Raw genomic sequence first — 9802 nt, 5'->3', positions numbered from 1 at the left:
ACGAGCACAACGTTGCACAATGTTGCAGCATTTGCATGCCAAACGAATGGGGGAAAATGGGAAATGGGAGAAGTAAGCCAAATGGTCAGCAAATTGGAGCAGCATCAATGCTGGCGGGGAGTCCAGTCCATCCAGCCAGCGCATTCCATACCCCGCTATTCTTGTGTCTCTTTCTATTTGTGTGTGTGTGTGTGTGTGTGTGTGTGTGTGTGTGTGACACATGTGGGGTACTCGTACATGCAAAATGGCCCAGACGTATGCCAGTGAGATATTTTCTCTGGCCATGATCAGCCAATGAAGAACTAAAAAGGAGGAAGATTGCAGCAAAGGTGAAGTTTTTGGTTCTATTTTGTGGCAGAATTCCTGTAGGAAATACAAATATAAGACATATCCTGAGGGTTACTCGATGAAAATCGGTTCCCGATTAATGTATACAATTCTCTACCTCTTATGTTCCCTTTTTGGGGGGTTCATCAACTCTAAAACAATGAATATGTACCGCATCGAATTGCCGAACAAATCAACAACGAAATACATAATCAGCTAACTTCGGATCAATTTGATTTCCATGCCATCATATTTGTTGTTCATTTGCTGATCTCTGGAGCCTGTAGGCCAAACCAATTGCCTCTTGAGGGGGATCGCCAAGGGGCGACATTGTTGCCTTGATGGCCCCGCGGGCCTCTAAAATGTTCAGTCATGTCATAAGATTTCGAGTTCATGGATTGATCGATCAATGTTCGATATTCGCTTGGCGAATCTCAATCTTTCTCGCTCTTTTGCTTCCTCCCCCACTTCCCCTCTGTGCCCCACTCAAACGGTTAGCTAACAACAACAGGTTGCTTTGTGGCAACATTTAATTGGAAAATCGCTGGTGCAAGTGGCTGCCACTGCCTCTGCCTCTGCCTGGTGCCAGTGCCAGTTCCAGTGCTGGTGCTGGTGGTTAGGATGGGTGGCTGATGCCCGATGCCCGATGCCCGGTGGCTGATGGCTGATGGCTGGGCTTGCTCTTGAAGCTGCTCCATGCCGGTCGCGCCCATTGTTCCGCTTTGTTGGGCAGACAGGCGGCATATCGCCAGATCGGCAGATCGGCAGCAAGTACTCGTACAACTGGCCACAACGGCCACGTGCGGACTCCTCCGCCAACGACGCCCACCACTGACCAGTGTGGAGTGACCACAACAAGGAAATCAACTCAGCCCACCAGAGAGGGGCCCCGCAACGTGGATAGAGAGAGAGAGAGAGAGAGAGAGAGAGAGGGGGAGCTCGGAGAATTGGGGACGCAGCCAAGCAAAGCGAATTGCTGCATCTGGCGCTGCTTTTTCTGTTGCTGTTGTTGCTGCTGCTGCTGTTCTAACAGAGCCCCCCCACCCCCCTCTGCCAATCGCGGACCAACCCATCAAATTCCATCTAACCCAACCAACCCAACCCATTTTACTCCACTCTTTCTCATCCCATTCTATCCCAGCCCATCCTATCCATTCACAACCCATCCCGTTTTAGCCTCGCTTCATTTTCCATTTAGTGCTTTATTATTTTTAATTTCCAGCTCATGCCTCCCGAGATTAATGTTCTGAGTCGCTGCTGCCGTTGGGCTCCCTTCATCCATCCCCAGCTTGGGGCAAGGCCCAAAGAAATGCTCCAGTTCGAAGGAAATGCTCATCTAAGTATTCTTTGGACCGAAATCGATTGTTCCAGGCGAAACGTTGATAGATTGACTCGCCTTTTTGTGCGCTGGAAGAGTTGATCTATTTCTGATCTGCTGATGCGATTTTGATGAGGATGATGACAAATATAAATATTCATTAGTATAGGACTGAATTATCACAATGATTGTACACAGAGACGTTCTGAGGCTTCCGGGGACATGAGTGAGGAAGTGAGGGTGAATCAGTGGCACATTCAATGCACTCGAAAGAGTACTAGCTTCCATATATTCCACATATCTCCATCGTATCCAATTCTAAATTACGTTCTGGTGTCTACCAAATAATTTCGTAATGCTTGCACGCCAGCAAAAGTCTCGATGATCCATTAAATAGTTGCTAATCTCTCCCAAAAAATTAGATAACTTTCCTCTAGTAGTTTCCTTTCTTTCTTTTCCTTTCCTTTCCTTCCCTCCTTTGGTGGTTTTTGGATAGTTAGTGGGTTGCCAAACCGACCGTTTCCGAACCAAGTGGAAAGAGGTAAGCGTTGGGAGGGGGCGGCGAGGCAGGTGTAGTTATGATTGCGCAATGGGCGCCCACAGAAAGTGACTGACTGCACTTGGAGTTGGAGTTGGAGCGGCACAGGTTGGGGGCAGGGCCCACCACTGGCCCACAGCCCACGGCCCACAGCCCCGGTGCAGGGATTGCTATCCCAATCCCCATCCCCCACTGCACCGCGTCTGCTGTTTGCAAACTGATTGCAAAAAGGGGCAGACTCTAGATGGGGCAAAGTGAAATGTGTGTGCGCCAGGGCTTACATGAAACGAAAGTAAAAATCTTGTCTTTTGTCTGTGCCAACATGAGCAACGTTTTCAATATACCTAGTACATAGGTACACATATCCGCCGTACTTATGGGCTATACCCCCTGGCTACTGGCTACTGGCTACTGGCTACTGGCTGATGGCTGATGGCTGCTGGCTGCCGGCTGCTCCTCTGAAAAGTGGAGAGCTCTTTTGTTGCGTTTTTGATATTTGCAATCATTTCATTTTTGGACACTAATGACGATGATGAATGCAACAACAGCCGACTGGAATTGTATGTCCAGAGTGGAGCAGAGAGAATTCAGAGCTTACATAAGCCACCGCCACCGCCACCGCCACCACCGTCAACGACTGTGTGACAGCAACCACCATAAACATTGCAGAAACAAAGAGAAAAAAGAGGAGAAAAAATAAAGCAATTGAGGCAGCCAGAGAGGGCAGCCACTGCTTCTGCCTTAGCCTCTGCCTCAGTTGCAGCCTCAAGTAGATCAGGTCGCCTCCGACTCTGACTCTGACTCCGTCTCCGTCTCCGCTGGACAAGTCGCCGGCGTTGATTGTGTCACCCTAATGGAGCAACCGCACGGCTCATTTGGACCAGAGACCCCACGAGAAAGAACGAACGCTCCGATCGAGACTCCGACTAGAAGATACCTGCTAAAGAACTAGAGATCTGATCTTTGTCTGTTAATCTTTGCAACTTTTCAAAATGGGATCTGCATGTCCCTAAAAAGCTGCATAAAAAGGTATTTTCAACAGCCGCAATGTACGATCGGAAAAGCTTGTTCATCGTAGTATTTAGCCTTGGGTTTCGGGACTACAAGGTATGCAAATGCTAGAGAGATGGCGTGTTATATCTGACGCGGGAAAAAAATAATTTGTAGCACTTGTGGCGCACTCGGAGAGCGGCTTGGTCTGATCTGGTTCGCCCTGTGGCTGACCTGTGGCATGGCATGGCCCTAATCATTCCATAGGAAGGCAAGTTCGTTGCCAGAGTTTTTTGTTTCTCTCAAAGAGAGAGAGAGAGAAAGAGAGAGAGGGACAGAGAGTGATCAGAAGGAGAGATATTTGCCGCACATACTCGTACAGAGTCACGCCCACGCAAAATAAAAGTTCAAATTTCCCATTTTCCATTTGAGTATTCTAAGCACGCCATCGCCGTTCAGTTTGCCAATTTGACAATTTTATTGATGGCCACACGTTACGTGCCCATTGGCCATTGCACGCACAATGTTCATCGCATCGGCTCCGAAGAAAACCAACCTCAAACTTTCATTTTGATAATGATAATTTAATGAAGAGAAGTGCCGGATCGAGTCGAGAGACGAGACGAGACGAGACGAGATGAGATGAGATGAGACGCGTCCAACGAATTTTTGATACTTTTTTTTGAGGGAAATGGGCATTTTCAAGATGAAAGATAGGGCACATAGCATTTGCTATAAGAACCCTCTAGTTGCCTTTCAATCAAAGTGATATCACCACTCTGCGCTCAATTTACCGAGTACGGAGCACACTCATGCCCCATATGGGGCAGACCCCCACTCACCCACTCTTTAGACAGAAGTGGATATCAATTTCATTTAGAAATTCTTCCGAAAATTCTTTTATGGCCTGGCCTTTTATTGAATGGCTATGTGGGTCTCCAATGAGCTTCACTTTCGATCAGCGGCTGCCTGTATCGCCCTGTTGTGGCCTTTGTTGCTGTTGTTTCTGTTGTTTCTGCTGTTTCTGCTGTTTATGTTGTTGTTTGGGGCAGAAGTAACGCCTCGTTAGGCTGCTAAGCGTTGCCCATCAGCGGCCGTGGCAGTGGCAGCGGCAGCGGCAGCGGCAGGTGAAATATTGGCTGACAACACCTGAGGAGGGCCCGAAAAGAACCCGAATCAGAGACTAACTGTTTGCTCAGTTGGCTGGCTGCCTGCCCGGCCAATTAACGCATTCCAAGTCGAGTTTCCCCCGGCCCTCGGCCCTCTCTTCCCTGCCTTCATGGCTGCCTGAAGAGAGCGCGAGAAATATGCAAATACATTTCTGTGGCCTGGGCTTCCCGAATTCTGATTATGGCTGTGCCGAAAAGTTTCTAAAAACCATATTCAATTTTTGAGACTGCTTTGGCTTCGGCTCCGGCTCCGGCTCTGGCTTCTTTGGGAGGTCAATAGACGACAGTCCAAGGCAGGGCAGGCCAAGTCCAGCAATTTCTGTGTCAATCATTTATTTTAGGAGTTGGAATCGGAATGGGAATCGAACTAAACGAGGTCGGGAGAAAGTCACTGCAGCGGCGGCAATAGCAACAGCAAGAAAAAAAGTCGAAAAAAAAAACACTTGTCGCTGCTTGCTAAATTGACTGAAATTATGATTAGTTGCTGCTGCTGCGGCTGCTGCTGCTGCTGCTGCTGCGGCTACGGCCCCGACTTGGACTGCTGCTGCGAGGATTGCAGGTTGTCAGCGAATCGAGACGTGTGACGATTGGCCTGAAAGTGCAGTCAGTGCAGCCGAAATCGGGGCTCGACTTGGCTTGGATTTGGCTTTAACTTTGGCTGCCGAGGCAAGTGCAGCAGCCGCACATTTCCGCATCGCAACGCAACAAAAGCGGCGGCACCAGCAGCAGCAGTAGCAGAAAGAGCAGCAACGTGAAAGCGATGGAGATCTGCCACAAGGTCAGCCAGCTGACAATTGGAGATGTGTCAATTGAGACGCCTGGCCAAAAGACCGTGGCTGGGAGCGGGAAAAAAACCAAATAACAATGACAGCACCAGCAGCAGCAGCAGCAGCAGCAGCGACAGAAAGAGCGACACAAACAGCGGCAACAATGGCCGCAACTGCAAAACTTATCATTCAAGAAATCAATAAAAGCCTGGAAAATATAAGTCAACTGGCAAAGACGAACTGGGCTTGCCCTTACAGCCAGTTGCAATGCTTTCCAAGGGGAAAGTTGGCCCAGGCCTGGGTAGAGTAAGAGCCCCAAAAGGAGCAGGTGCATCAGATCAGGCACCTAACAACAGATCGGCCGTTTACTGGGGGATCTTCGGGCCCAGGCTGGGTTGAGCTCGTTTCTCAGATACTGATCGTGGGATCATCTTTCAATCATTCCTGAGCCCTAGGAAATTGGTTGTCAACATTTTCGCATTTTATCCGAGTATATTGGCTCTAAATCGGTTTGCGTCGGCTTTGTGCTGATGGGGATTGAGCAATTTTCTGATTGGTTTTGAGACATTGAGACAGAACCGGGTATATTCGTATGAGCAGTCTCCTCCGGTCACCATCCCGCAATCGAGGCATGACCATTCCCAGCAAAAGGAAAGCAAAGCAAGATGTGAATGGAGACCCTCTGCTGAAAAGAAGAGCAAAGGAAAAACAATTGAGAGCTGCGGACAGAAATCTGTGAAAACGAAAATGAAAATTGTGCAAGAGCGACAATTGCCAGGGCTGTTGTTGTTGCTGTTGTTGCTGTTGTTGCTGTTGTTGCTGCTGCCGTGCGATCTTGTGAGTGTGTGCGAAATGCAGTTAATATAATTTACAGCCTGGGCAAACCGTCAGCGTTGATGACCCGCTCATTAAAAGATATAGCAAGAGAGAGAGAGAGGGAAGGAGACTGGGATGGGGAGGGAAAACTGAAAAAGAGATGAAAAACCTCGTGACAAATGTGTGAGAAGTGAGCTGCTGGGAAAAGCCAAAAGCACATGCAGAAGGGAAAGAGGTAGACAGAGGTATCTCTTGCCATTGGCCTGGCACCCTGTAAATTATGACACAAGAGAAGCCAGGCAGCAGTCCGCCAAGAGGCATCCCCTTTCCCAATCCCCATTCTCAGTTTCATTCGAAAGAATTTTGATTTTGGCTGCAAGATCCAACCCAGATGTAGTTGAATGAAGGGAAAGTATGCTGGAAAATCGAGAGTTGACAAACTCCGAGACTTTGATCAGAGCCGAGCCTCCGAGGCCGTCTACGTTCTGCTGAGAAGCGGATTATATGAGACACAGAAATCTAGTCTGGCCTGAAATTGTCTCATTTATGCAGCTGCGTCGGCAGATTGGTATCATCCTCCTCCCCGTCGAATGTTTAATGGCAGTACTACAAAGCGCTTACCCCATAACCCATAACGCATAGCCCATGCTCCACTCTCATCTCATCAGTTTGATTGAACGCTTCCACTTGGCTTCCACTCTGTGCCAAATGTGCAGTCAAGAAAGTTTCGTTCTCGCTTGGAAAGGGAACTTGGAAGTTGGAGAGTTTTGCTATCAGCACACATAAATCGCGTACGGAATGTATCGTAGCCTTCCCATTTCCATTTCCATTCCCATTCCCCATTACCCAGTACCCAGTGCCTAAAGTTGACTTTCTTAATTGTTTCATTTGCCGCGTGCTTTCGTCGGAGTATCTGTATCTCCAGGTACGCTATCTGTTGTCTGAATGTATCTAAGTATCTAGGTATCTGCCAATGACAAGTGTCACTTGCTGTGGCTCATACAAGCAGCTATTGTACACTGAAATTACTTAATAAAAGTGAAATTATCTCTCCCCTCTCTCTCTTTCTCTCTTTCCCTCTCGCTTACTCTTCTCTAGTCGTTTCTTCCTCTGTTTCTCTGAAGAAACAAGTTTGTGAGCCTCAACATTTATTGAAGTTGGAGCTGGAGTTGAAGTTGATGTCTGTTTTTCTAAACAGAAAACGAGAGTGAAATTTGTGGTCAAACCTTAAAATTGTCACTCCTCCAAGTAGCGCGGACTCGTCATCCCCTACAGAGAAGTCTTCAGCGAAGTCTCCAGCGAGGTCTCTGTGTCGAAGGTGCAAACAAACGACTTAGAACACGAACTTAAGGGCAGGATAAGACCGGAGAAAACAGATTTAGTGGGTCCCCATTCACAGCTAAAAGTATGGGAAGAGTGGAGGAGACTTTTCGGAGGAGGATTTGGCAAAACTTTCACCTTACAAATGCCCAACCTGCCACTCCAACCCGACTCGAAGCGACGCGACGCGACGCGACGCGACATGGAAATGAAAATTTATTAGCAAATTATGATTTCTGGGCACAGGCCAGCACTGACCAAAGACCAGCCAGACCCCAAGACAGACCTGGCCAGTCTGTTGACCACTTGCCAAGCAGCCCAAAAAAGGGCCAACAGCAACAATTGCTTCAAACGAACTCGGAGCAATTCAGGGCAGGCAGGGGCAACGGCAAAGGTAAAGGCAAAGGAACGTGACTGAGGCAGAATCGAGAAACGGATGAAAGAAAGTCTCAGTTTGTTCTGATACCCTTGCCGAGGGTAGTACGATTCGGATGGGCAATTGGCATCGCAAAGCAGGCAGAAAGTATTTCCTACACCATATGTGTGCACACAAAAGTCTGTCAAAGATTCTTTTGTCGGCTTTAGTAGGTTATTTTGATTCGAAATTTGACCAAAACTGAATCAATTCAATAGGTACAATGGAAATGATCGACCTGCAAGGGTATCTCGATCGCCGACCTGCCATGTGCGGCCTTTCCTTCTTTCGGGTTTTGACTCACGCCTTCCCTTGGCATGGCTCCAGCCGCAGCCGCAGCCAAAGCCCCAGCTCCCTCTCACCCTGACCCTTCATCATGAAAACGAAAACGAAAAGAGCGGACAAAAAACAGCAACAACTGCGCAAACAATTTTCTCAATTTCTCGACAGGTTTGTTTTTCCTTTTGTGGCTGTTGTACTCGTACAAGTATTTCGGCAACAGGCAAAATATTTGCTTAACAATTTCTACTGTAACAAATAAGTAAACTGGCTCTTTTTCCCTCTTTCTCCAGCATAATGCACATTAATTGTTGTGATGGATGTCACTCGGAATTGGGGGGACGGACTGGGGACTGGGGACTCGGAACATGGGACAGGCTACAGGCAACAGGGGACAGGGGGTTGATGATGATGAAACCCAAACCGAAATCGAAACTGAAACCGAAACAGAGCCGGGCCTTTGTCTCAGCGATGGGTGGAGGAGGGCAGAGCCGGGGCGAGTCGAGCGATGATGTTGCAATCGTCACCCACATAAATGGAGTCATAAAGAAGCGACTTGGCCCGGGTCCATCCATGCAGAGGATGACTCAAAAGAAAGCGAATCAGGGGGGAGAGAAACCGAGCAGCGAGCATCGAGCATCGAGCAACGAGCAGCGAACAGCGAAAGTGAAATGCTTTCGCAGTCATTGATGATTCAATCGGCCACGCCCCGCGGCCGGACCATCTTCGAGCAATGTGAATCAGTTAACAGAAACCTGCATCCCAAAAATGCGAAAGTTTTGTTATCAATCCCAAACCCAAGCCAAAAGCCAAAATCCCAACCCGAACCCGAACCCAAGCCCAAATATTTCTCATACATAAAACCATCATAAAATCTAAGAGCAGGGCGCGAACAGTGGCGGGGCTGCGTCTGGGGAGACACTTGAGTACAAGACACTTTACAATTCAGATGAGGCGATAAGCATCTGTTGCATAAGATCTGAGATGAAGACGGGCAGCGATTTGGGATAAACGAGATCCGATTGTCTGCAGCGCTATCGGGTGTTGGGGGTGCATGCCTGAGACCTGCGTAACCGGCAGCTGGTGTGCGCCAAATAGTGCTCAAATATTAGGCTTGTCCTGGTCTTTGTGAATCATTGTCTAAGCTACCCCACCAGTTTTGTCCTTCCCAAAGCTATTCCAAGCCAATGCCTTTTCAATCTCTTCGTTTCAGCCCAGATACTGCCCCAAATCAAAGCCCTCTCAAACCATCAAAACTCATCTCTGTCGGGACCTGTCTCTGCGAACTACAATACGTACATACATACGAATGTACATAATACCAAAGAAAACACATATAGAATTGTCTGTGATGGGAACACATGCCAACCCATCGTAACTCTTAGAAGGTCCGTCCCAAACTATGCAAAGCCCATCGTAACTGTCTTATTTCAATTCTCTCCAAACTCAAATTGAGAATTCCTTCTACACCAGTCCCGGTCCAGGTCCCGGTCCCGGTCGCGGTCCCGCTCCCAGTCTCAGTCCCCGCCCTGGAGCCGTGTCACCTGGGAAGTGTACGCCACTGGTGATAGATCGATGGCTGGACTGGACTATGGCTTGGAGCCCGACTGCAGCTGGAGGAGTGGGTACGCTGGGGCTGGACAGCGGGCAATGTTTACCGTTTCAGTTTCAATTGGCATCGCAAATTGTAATCGACTGGCAAATTTAGCCAAACGGATTCGGCTCGGCATGCGCGGCACGTTGCCGTTGCCTGGCATGGAAAACTGGCGTCGCATGGAAAACACATCATGGAAAAGCTGCGCATATAAATCGACGCCAGTTGTCAAGATGTCGTCGCCAATGTACTCGTATCTGTTGCCATGG

Source organism: Drosophila miranda, chromosome XL, assembly GCF_003369915.1.
Source record: "Drosophila miranda strain MSH22 chromosome XL, D.miranda_PacBio2.1, whole genome shotgun sequence".
In the NCBI taxonomy this organism is placed as follows: domain Eukaryota; kingdom Metazoa; phylum Arthropoda; class Insecta; order Diptera; family Drosophilidae; genus Drosophila; species Drosophila miranda.
This window is presented reverse-complemented; position numbering follows the sequence as displayed.